Source organism: Culex pipiens, chromosome 2 (genome assembly GCF_016801865.2).
Source record: "Culex pipiens pallens isolate TS chromosome 2, TS_CPP_V2, whole genome shotgun sequence".
NCBI lineage: Eukaryota > Metazoa > Arthropoda > Insecta > Diptera > Culicidae > Culex > Culex pipiens.
In genome coordinates, this window is record NC_068938.1 from 175,672,951 (window position 1) to 175,685,039 (window position 12,089).

Consider the following 12,089-nt stretch of genomic DNA (forward strand, 5'->3'; position numbering starts at 1 on the left):
GCGGAACTTTTATGACACGCCGATGTGTCCACGTGTGGAAATGGGACAGGCAGGCAGTTACGTTTCCAAGGACAGACAAATGAAACGCATTTGGTTGGTTATTTGGTGATTATTTGTTTTGATTTGAGCTTCAACTTGTTATGAAAAAGAGAAAAACGGGAAAATAATAAATTTAATGATTGAACATCAAATATTTTATTATAACTTAAATTTAATATTTAAATGTGCAATGACCGATTAAAAAATTCTTCATGCATAATTTTCATAATTCTGAATCCTGTCACAAAATAATAAAGGTATCAATAATCTTATGCTAATTTAACCCTCTACTGCTCAATTTATTTTTTCGAAGATTTTTATTTTTCCCGTGTTCAGGAGGTCATTTTGAGCAATTTTTGATCTACGAAAAACTTGACTTCTTTTGTTTTATGTTTTTCATGTTTAATTTTTAGTACTTTAATTTGCATTTATCTTGTTTAGTTTATGTTTCTTTTTGGTAGTATTTGGCTTATTTTACCACCTTCTTCATTATCTATCATTTTGCCTATCTTATTTTGTCATGTAAACAGTAACTTTTTATTTATTTTTTTGCTTGTTTTTCACATTTTCTGCTAGCACCATTATCATTTAAATTGTAGAAATTTATTGATTTATAACTTTTCTTTAATTTTTATTTACGGTGGGACAATTTTGATGTAGAGAGTTAGTAGTACAAATGGCCGGAAGATGAAGTAATACGGATTCTCAAATAGTAGTTTATGCAACAAGTTGCAAAAAGAAGATTTTTTCAGCACGAGTCGTACATTTATCCAACGAGGTTCAGCATTTGTTTTCAAAACAAGTGCTGAAAAGTTCAAATTTTCAGCACCCATTTGAGTGCTGAAAAGTAGAACTTTTCAGCATTTATTTTGAAAAGTGTTGCTATTCGATTCTGTTATTTTTAGTACAGAAAAGTAGGCTATTTCGTCGTTCAAGAATGACAGGAAAAGTAAATAGTTTCACGACGGAATTGCAAAAATAATATTATCGAATTTTGTGTGAAATTACCTTGCTAACATCTACAAAAAAAACATGATTTGGACCATAAATTGTGTCAAAAATTTGTGAATTTGTATAAAGACTTTGTGTAAAAAATTGTGAATTTGATAGGTGTAATTCTGAAAGGTTGAATATTAACACTTTTATGATGTGATTAAACCTCAATTGAGACTGAAAAAGTGATGTTACACCAGAAAAGTTTTAAAATTACACATTTTTTCTGACATAAATGGTGTACTTCTTCCCAGATGTAATTTTTACTGTGTAGAAAAGTTTTTTTTCTTACATTGGTAAACAAACATAAAAAAGAAATTATGAACTAAGCCTCCAAAAAGATACACGCCCAACGTGGGGCTCGAACCCACGACCCTGAGATTAAGAGTCTCATGCTCTACCGACTGAGCTAGCCGGGCTGTTGAAATGATCTCGCGTCTGGTGAGTGGAAGTATTGTCTGCTTACTTATCTTGGATTCAAAAATATGATATTTCTTAATTTCCGTAGTAACATTTCAATAGGGCGAATCTGCGTTTGTAAACAAGCAGTCTATCCCTTTTGCTCAAGTGACAGTTCATGTCAAGTAAGACAGGGATAGACTGCTTGTTTACAAACGCAGATACGCCCTATTGAACTATTACTGCGGATTTTATGTGACATTTCACCATAACAACAACAATTAATTTAAGAAAACCAGAATTAACAATATATTTTTTCTAGCGGAAAATTTCTGACAGTTTCATTGGTTATCTATAGTATGCATAACTTATAAGTTGTTTGTAATTATTGTGCTTTCCGAATTACGTCTCAATTACCATACTAGATCAAGCTCTTCAAAAATGATCTCGCCCCCGGGTGGACTCGAACCACCAACCTTTCGGTTAACAGCCGAACGCGCTAACCGATTGCGCCACGAAGGCAGTTGATTTAATAATGTTTTGTTATTTAGTTGGTTTTTTTCTGGATGACTACATGATACATTTAAACGCAATGAACACATTAAATTCCTAACAAACCACAAACACAAACAACGTGTCACGTGCTCGCTTGATTTAATTTATCAAACCACTAAGTAATTTAATCGCGCTCAACTATTTAGCAGCTCGTTCACGACAGCACCGCAAGCACCGGTCTCTCAGTACCAAAACATTGTCGTGTTCCGTTCCGTTCAAACAAATGACGCAGATTAAAACAATTACACGTTCGCCGCCGTCATCGCGCCTCGTTTGCAGCAAAAGTGCATAATGTTCTCTGTCTGCCCACGACTGCATCTCATCTCAATAATTCAGTGCAGTTGAGCTAAGTGCATTGCATTGAACATCTCAAACTGCATTTAGAGAGTCGTCCACTAGTACTAGCTGGTAAGTTTATGCTACTTTGTTGCAGCATGTTTCAGTTCAAAATAGCAACTTTGTAAACAGTGCAATAATTGCTCGATTTGGCAGTGATATTTGGCAGTTATTGCACGAAACCTGTTAGGTGGCTTTCAATATGTAATGTTTTATTCAAATCCTATAAATGTGCAAATTTCAGTAATCAACGCGCACCTCTCCCGACTTGAAATCCATATTTGGCACACCTCCCCACAAAACACCCTGCGTGGGAGTCCGTAATAATTCTAGTTGTTTTTACGAGTGACACGTCGTTGAAGATATACAATACTGACCGGTAATGCACTGTTGCTGCTGCTGTTCTGGGCCATTAATTTTCGCTTCCACCTCAAGTAGAACGTAAAGTTGTTTTCCAAACATGCCTTTTCTGGAAAGCAAGAAAAAAAGAAACGCCGTAAAAATTCTAAACACTAAACCGTGGTGGCTACTGGCGAGCAGGTTTAAGGTTTATGGAACTGAACGCACTTTTGCCTGGAGATTTTGTTTTGTTTTGCTTTGGATTTAAGTCGATGGTTTCGCGATTTAATGGACTGTTTACGATTTCGAGGTGAAGTATTTGCACCCGCGCGGCACGCCAAGGATCCGAGGCAAAGATTTTTGTTTTATTTTGCTACATGATGTGGATCTCAGGAAATGAAACGTTTTTTAGCACTGATGTTTGGAACATCTGGAGAACATGTTTGGAGCAAAATTTGAACGTTCTTGGGAAATGTGGAATTTGTGATGTTTTGCCGATTTCGGAAAAATAAGTTAGAATAGTATACTTAAACTAAAAAACTTAAAAAAAACTACGATAATCATTCGCATTCATAGCTTCAACAAAACAAGTATAAATAAATTATAACCTCTGAACTACAAACTCCGTGGCCTTCGTGGCGCAATCGGTTAGCGCGTTCGGCTGTTAACCGAAAGGTTGGTGGTTCGAGTCCACCCGGGGGCGATATTTCTTTTTGAACAGTTTAAGTGCCATCCATAAATGACTTTATAATTGCAGGGTTTAAAACAGAAAAATCTCCCACTAATGCCATATCATATCCTTTAAATTTATTTTGATCATTTTTAAGGAAATGAGGTTTGTTCCTCAATAAGCAGTACAAATTCAATGTGAAATAGCGAGATTGCATGGTTTTTTAATTATTTTTTTTTCTAATTTGATCAAGTTTATTTTCAAATTCTTTCACAAATTTAAAAAAAAAATCTAAAAGTTCTGAAAACCACAGATATTTTTATTATTGAAAAAAAGTAGTTTATGCAATAAGAGGAATTTTTCAGCAATTCCGAAAAACACCCTTTGAACAGCATTTTAAGGCAAATTCTAATAGTATGTTAAATACAAATTATCGTTCAATTAAGCATAAGCATAAGCATAGGTGCCCACCCGCAGTTGCTACTCCGTTATTGACCAGAACCTCCAGAAGTTACATCCACGAGCCGTGGAAGATAAGTGGGAGCTATCTTTCCTCGCTTCGCAACTTCGTAAAGGCCCCTATCATGCTGATCAATACCGGCGCCGGCCACGACCAGTGGTAGAGTCACGGGGAAGTGGATGGGAATGTTAGTCCGATACTTGAGTGATAGAGACCTCCCAATCGACTGCATCTCCGACATAGTATCACATGAGTTTTGAGGGGTTAGTAGATGGGTATGAGGTCAGGATTCACAAGTGGCAGTGATGTGACCATGACCATTTTGTTTATCGGTTGAAATTTTAAATCTTAGGCAGCCGGCTGCGGAAAGATAGATAATTGATTATTTAAAAAGTTTTTTTTATCGAACGCGTGCCAGCCGAGCAGTAGTGCTATGGGCTGGACTTATCAGTATATTTTTACTGTTTTTACAATTTAGATAACGCGAGCAAATTTCAAAACTAGTAAATAAATAACGCTTTACTCTTCATAAAATCGATAGGTTGATGAGTTTATACTAAAACTGACAGTTAGAATAAATTTTTACGATCATTTATGACGAAAATTATCGCGAAAAAACAGGACTGCGCGTCCCCAGAAGCACCGCACTTATGATGGCATTATTCAATTATTATGACCAATCACCCCAAGCACACAAACAGCGACACAAAAGAGACAAAAATTATCACGAAAAAACAGGACTGCGCGACCCCAGAAGCACTGCACTTATCAAATACAAATTATCGTTCAATTAAAAACAAAAGTTGAAAAATATAACTTTTCCAAACAAGTGTTGAGAAAAGTAAGATGTTTCATCGTTCGAGCATATGACTATATCCACGACGGAATTGCAAAAAAAAAAAAAATTCCCCATCTAATTGACTCGAACATGAAAAATCTTCATTTTTAAATGCGTTTCTTAAGCAAAAATAATATTTAATAGTTCATTATTCATACAGCAATTTCTCAAAAAACAGCATTTATCGAAAAAAAAAATTCTGAGATCGGGATCGAAATTTGTTTGGAAATTAATAAGCCGAAATAATTAGACCCATTGCAATGCGTTTTGTTAGGGTGGTTTGAAAAATAATAATTTTTGTCAAATTTCGCAAAAACCACATTTAAAAAATATATAATATGAGATTGTGAATATCTGTATCTTGAAGGGACCCTGACCCTGAGAAGGGATTTTTTTTTTTATCGATTTAGGGGAACTATACCTTTTCTCAGCCTATTTCTATTATCGGCCTATCAGCACTTTGATCATAAATTACAGCTTTCATAAAGTGTTTTTGACTGTTCCAAAGGAATATATAGCTCAAATAGAAGTGAGCAAGCAACTCTCAATTGTTGATACATCTGAAAATGTGATTTAATAGCGGAAAAAGGCAAAAGTGATGAGAATTGGTCGAACGGCTTAGAGTGATTAAAATGGGTATATTTCCCCTAGTGTCTTGGGAATAGTTGTAGGTAAGCAACTCTCTACGAAATCGGCCGAATTCGACCATTTTGATTTTTTGTATTTTTTTATTTGACTCAAACTTTTGAGTGAATTTTCTGATCAATTTGGTGTCTTCGGCAAAGTTGTAGGTATTGTTGAGGACTTTTGAGAAAAAAATAGGTAAACGGAAAACAAATTTCAGATTTTTTTATCAACTTCTTTTTCACTAAAACTCAATTTCCCAAAATAAGTATTTTTTGATTTTCGTGATTTTTTGATATGTTTTAGGGGACAAAAATCCGCAACTTTTGAGCCATAGAGAAACATGGTCAAAAAATCTGCCGCCGAGTTATGAATTTTTGAAAAAAATAGTTATTTTTAGAAAAAATCGAAGTTTCATGCAAAAACAAGTTTGACATCACTTTTTAATGCAAAATTGAATTTGCAATCGAAAAGTACTTTCCAGATTTTTTGATAAAGGGCTCCGTTTTCAAGATATAGCCACCTAAAGTTTGATTTTAGCGAAATATTTGCAGTTTTTCAATTTTAAAAAATAGTGACCATGAGTGACCATTTCTAAAAATATTTTTTTTGAAAAGTTCAGAAAATTTGCTATAAAATTGTCTAAGAGACATTGAAGATTGGACATCGGGTTGCTGAGATAGAGCCGCTTTAAGAAAAAGAAACTCGAAAATTGAAGTTTTCTAAGTCTAACCCAATCAGCCCACCATTTTCTAATGACGATACTCGGCGGCAGTTTTTTTGACCATGTTTCTCTATGGCTCAAAAGTTGCGGATTTTTGTCCCCTAAAACATATCAAAAAATCACGAAAATCAAAAAATACGTATTTTGGGAAATTGAGTTTTAGTGAAAAAAAAGTTGATAAAAAAATCCGCAATTTTTTTTTTCCGTGTACCTATTTTTTTCTCAAAAGTCCTCAACAATACCTACAACTTTGCCGAAGACACCAAATTGATCAGAAAATTCACTCAAAAGTTACAGCTGTTTGAATATTTACATACCATTTTTGTATGGACAGCTGCCAACATTGTATGGAGACTTGTATGGGTGAACCAATGACACAAAATAGCATATTTGGTCATAGGGAAGGCCCCCACAAAGTTCGAGCTAAATAAAAAAATACAAATAAAATCCATTTACGGTTTTGGTAGAGAATTGCTCAGGTTATGATTGGGACTGTTCAGAGTAAACAACATTTTTCATACGATTGTTTACACCTGAAATATACATTTCTGAAAGAAAAACGATTTTTCAAATGTTTTTGGGGGCTAAAAAGGGCATCTTCTTGAGTAAAGGATGCCCTTTCTACATTTATGAAAATAATTTGGTTTTTGAAAAAAATATCTCAAATTATGGGGAAATATTGTTAATTTTTGCAATTAAAAAATATTTTCAAACGAAAAGCACCCCTGCAAACAAATACTTTCGAAATGATGTGAAAATTCCTTATTACAATTTTCTTTTGTTGACTTTGTTGCTATTACTGTTAAAAAAAAAATCAAAGTTAAAATTTTGCGATCTAATTTTCTAACTTTTTTCAACTCGTGATATCTCGGAAGCTGTTTTTTCGTTTTCCAGTATTTATGTTAAAGGTATGTTATTTATTCAATAAATAATTTCAAAATCAAAAAATCAATCCAGACATTGATTTTTTTATACGAGAGTTTAAAGCACTTTCACACTTGATTCTAAACATTTATAAAATTTTAAATATTTGTATTTTATGGAAAAACTGATGGTACAAAAATGTTTTTTATATCGGAAAAAATAAGTACAAATTAAGAAATTTATAATTTAAATAAAATCTGCATAATTATAGAGAACCACCAAAAATGCTATTTTTTTAAAGAAATCCACAATTTTTAACTAAATAGATCTGATCATAACCTGTAACTTTTCATAAGACACCAAATTTATCAGAGAGTTCCTGCTAATGATATTTTTGATTATTTTATGACGAGAATAAAACCCAAATAAGTTTAAAAAATACTTTTCTGCTGAGGACGACAAGCGAAGCAAATGCAAATTTTATTTTGAATTTTTGGCTCCCCCACCATCAGTTGGCAAAATTAAAAAATAATTTCAATTTTAATTTTCATTGCAAAAAAAACTAGACTCTAAACCAGGGGTGCCCAACCTTTTGGCCCTGCGGGCCAGATCTTATGTTTCTGAAGCAGTGGCGGGCCAGAACTAATATTTGATAAAAGCTGAAGAAGTTAACACATTTTTGTTAAATTTTTATTATTGGGTTCTTTTAAAGAAAATAAATAAAAGAACTAGTGTTGCAAATAAGATTCCTAAATCTTGATTTTAAGAATGAAAAACAAGGATAACATTCAAAAATGAGTTTATTTGAGTTATTTTATTTCTTGTTTGTTTAAAATTGTAGAGTTATTGTTTTTAACGATTGCAATTTTTATTTAAAAAAAAAACATTCAAATTTCAATGGTCGTTGCAATTTTTTAAGCTTAATTTCCTCAACACTACGATATAAAAAATCAATGAGACATGATAAAAAAATTTCAAACGAAATTTGGATTCGAATATCCCTTTTAAAAAACAAACTTTTCTGCGTTTTTGTGCACCTTTATTCAAATATTTAAAAAAAATATATTTCAAAATGATTTTAAACACAAGCTAAATTTAAAAAGTGTTAAAAAATATGTATTAAATCATTTTTAATTAGTTATTTTCCAAATTCAAGGTTTATGAAAAAAATATATTTTTGCTCTTATTTCATGCCCCATTGAGACATTATTTTTATATTTTTAAAATATTGGCCGCGATCTATTCTCAGTATGAATAATTAGCCTTTTTAAGCTTCATTAAAAAAACTTTATCACTGAAAAGTTGTTCTGGAAAAATTCATTAGCTTTTGCTTACTTATTTATTTAAAAGTACAGAAAATAGAAAAAAATCAATTTGAATTAAACACAGTAAAAACCGAAAGAAATTCAAATTTAGTGTCTTTTTGTACATTTTTGGACAACAATCCAAGTTTTTTCATAAATTTCACAATTTTACGAAATGGATCATTTTGTTTTCTTGCAAAATTTCTAGTTTGGAAATATCTATGTAGAAATTACAAGAACTAAATTCAAACATGAAGAATGTTGTTATAATATTATAAAATTTGATCTTAAGATTATTTTTTTTTAATTCAGACAATCAATTTATTTATTCAATATTTTATGAAGAGCCTTAGGGCCGGTCATAGAATTATTTTGAAAAGCCGTCTCGGGCCGGATGAAATGGCTTCAAGGGCCGGATCCGGCCCGCGCCTCTAAACTGTTTATATTTTATTCTTTCTGAAACAAACAGTGTACATTATCAACATTGTGATTATCTCAAAATCTGTAACTTGGGATATATTTTCTGATTAAATTGATGTTTTCAGCAAAGATTAAAATAAAACAGTTTATGAAAACAGATAAAATATTTTAAAAGTTACTTTTTTTCATTATTGTATTTCTACTAAGGCCGTTGCAAATATTTTTCAAAGTTTATGTCGCCACCCCCTTCAAATCTGGTCTGAAAAATCATGGGTCAAAAAAATATTTTTTCAAAAAAATATCAAAATTTCAATGGAAATAGAAGCCTAACCAATTGAGAACAATCTCAAATGCCTTTTTCTGCAGTGATAATCATATTTAACATGCTTGGACTCGTTTAAATATATTTTGAACTTTTATGAAATTACAATGTACAGCACCGCAAAAACTTTTTTTTCCGCACAAATAAAATTTTGGAAATCAATGATTGCAAAACAACAGGACAGGTGTATGATGCATTTTTAAACACCTTTTTCATTCAAATGTTGACACCGTGGCCTGTAATTTCAATTTTACGCTTTTTTTTTGGTTTTATATTACAGCTATTTGTGGGTTAATTACAGCAGAACAAATCTGCTACATATTGCATGATAAATTTTTAATCACTTTAGGGTTTAGGGTTTTTTTTTAAATTTAATTTATGAGCCATGGTTTTAACATTTGAATTAAAAAAGTTTTTTTGAATGCATTATACACCTGCCCAGTTGTTTTGCCATCATTAGTTTCCCAAATTTTGACGAAAATATTATTTTTCGCAAAAAAAAAATGCGGTGCTATGCATTGGAATTTTATAAAAAATCAAAAAAGATTGTTCTCAGTTGATTTCACTTACCTTATCTTTTATTCAATACAGAGTTGGTGGCGTAATAACATCATATCACCACATGAAAATTAAATTAATCTAATAAAATATCTATTATAGTAAACAAAGCACAAACTCAATGTTGTCTAAATTGCCAATAACACGTTCCTTCCATGTTTTATCCTCCATCAAACTCACCTAACATTTCAACTAATCCGTTGACACCTAATCAATCCCGCCACTTGCGCAGCTACTTGCAGTAACGCACACAATAAATGTCAACTCGCTGTTTTCCGCCAAGTGAAAGCCAAACGCTTAGGCGCCATCATCATCACACCACCTCACACAGCTGTTCGTAACAAATTTAGACAGTCATTTATCTGCATTCTAGGAAGTTGTCACCGCTACAAGGTAATTGGGAGGAATTTCAGCGAAATGACGTCGTTAAATTTTTATTGTTTGTGTTTTAAGGATGAAGTATCATAATATATTGTGTTATTTTACATGAATTTCGTATTGTGCCGTAATTTGAGATTTCCAAAATTGACCAACAATTCTGAAGACTTCCTAGCTGAACCATTTTTCCTCCTTAAAAATTCCTAAAGAAACATGACCTTCCCCTCAAGACCAAAAAGTTCAACGCAGCTGATTTTGATTGCCAACTTTTGGCCTCTGGCCTCATCATCACGACACGTGCTACTAATGAGGGAAGGAATCCCACGCGCGCACACCCCCACACACACACACACATTACTCTGGGGTTTTTGAGGAAAGGATGCCAAATTTGATGGGCCACCGCTGCCTGCTTCCGGGGTGCTGAGGCAAGAAAATGTTGAGACAAGATGGGCTAGAAATTGTGCGAGTAAATATTTGTGGAATTCTTGTCAGACTTTGAAGGAGGTTTGGACTTGGATGCGGAATAAAGGAGGCACGTGGCTGTTTAAATTGTGAGCTGTGAGATTTCTTGAAAATCTATTTAAAATTTGTATTAAAATTTAAAGAAAAAAAAGTTGAAATGAAAATAAAAAACAGTTTAAAACACACCAAAAATCCCATAAACTTTAAACCGTCAATAAAACATGCTCTAATCTTGCAGCGCAATTGCAATTTTACGGTCCAACCCGGCCCGGAAGTGTTTGATGCCTCGTGCCGGCCGGCTAATCGTAGACTTTTGCGGTTTCGGTTTGTTTAGTGGTGTCTCGCGGCTTGTGCTATCGATCTCCTAACGAAGGGTGCAGTTCTGGCTGCACTGACACTGTAGCTGGGCGTGGGCAATTTGCGAACAAACGAAAAAAGCAACACTATTGAACAGACAAAGCCATTTTGCGCGGCTTCTTTTGTACTGTAAAATGGAGTAACTTTGAATTGAAAACAAAATTGCATTTTTTTTTTTTTAGTTGAAGGCGACGTAAGTTGCAGAAACAATAAAAACCAGTAAATCAGTTTTCTGCAGCAACCTCAACAAAAAAAAAAGATCACCTATTTACGGTACCAAAGTTCACACACATGGTACCATTATCAATCCCGATGTGCACGTGTACAACGTGGTCGTCATGCCAAATATTGAATCACCTTCATTGGTTTCGCCCATAACGGGGGTAGGATCTTACGATGGAACATCTTGGATACCTGGCTGAACTCACCTCACATCCTCGCGGCTCGTGGACCACCGGAACCAATCGATAGTTATTGTTTTAAGTGGAGTTTGAGCAATGAACTTGAAAGCATTTTTCTTATCTTTTTAAACTTGGTTTTGGCATTCTTTATGTTAAAGCGGTTTCCTTGATAGTTCAAGCATCTTTTGAACATATTTCTTATGGTCCAAAAGAAATAACACCAACAAATTGGAAAACGTTATTAGAAAAGACTAAATTTTCTGATCAATTTTAACTACTCAGAATAAAGTACATATATATTTTTTAAAGCTGGCTGAAAACAGATTTTTTGCCTTTCTTACTAAAGAAAGGTATAGGTTTTACTTTAAGCCAGGACGTCATTTCCATCTTCGTAAATATGTCGATTCAGCATGAATTTTAATCGGAAAAATCGCCAAAAAATCACACTGCATCGATTTTTTACGCTCTATCGATTCACCTTGACAGAACTCGTTTATCTCAAACCCTCGAATTTTGAGAAAATAAATTTCGTGGAGGTCGAGTGATGTTCGTATGTGGTAAAATTTTGCAAAATTTTGTGTCGCGCCGTTCTCAGCTCCCATAAATCCGATTTCGATTCTTCTAAATGCAGATGAAAGCTAGTGTGCTGAACCTGGGCGAGTTGCCGCGCAAATTTCGAAATATCCATCTGTTTTCGGATGTGGCCAGACTTTTCCAGAAAATACACAGTTTTCAAATGAAAATATGGTCAAAATTTGTCATTTTCATTTCTTTTATTTATCTCAAAAAATTCATTTTTCGAGCTCTACAACCTCCCAAATTTTCATCCCGATTCATAATTTGGTTCTCGAGTTAGAGCCGTTTGATTAACCTACCATAAACAAAAAAATCCCTTAAAAAAGGTAAAAGCCCACCTGGTGACCTTTGCCAACATTTTTCGTATCTAATTTTATTCGAAATTTCTTTCTACATTCATAGTACTGACCATGAGTGAGCATCTGAAACAAATTTGACATCTATCGGCAATCCGGATCAATTTTTAGAAC

General features: G+C 33.5%; 3 non-coding genes across 3 annotated transcripts; 1 reads left to right on the forward strand and 2 right to left on the reverse strand.

Moving 5' to 3' along the window:
- Positions 1-1,378: 1,378 nt before the first annotated feature.
- Positions 1,379-1,451, reverse strand: Trnak-cuu (transfer RNA lysine (anticodon CUU)). The gene has a single exon. It is a non-coding gene; the product is annotated as a tRNA-Lys (tRNA).
- Positions 1,452-1,879: 428 nt separating this feature from the next.
- Positions 1,880-1,953, reverse strand: Trnan-guu (transfer RNA asparagine (anticodon GUU)). Its single transcript has one exon. It is a non-coding gene; the product is annotated as a tRNA-Asn (tRNA).
- Positions 1,954-3,290: 1,337 nt separating this feature from the next.
- Positions 3,291-3,364, forward strand: Trnan-guu (transfer RNA asparagine (anticodon GUU)). The gene has a single exon. It is a non-coding gene; the product is annotated as a tRNA-Asn (tRNA).
- Positions 3,365-12,089: the final 8,725 nt, after the last annotated feature.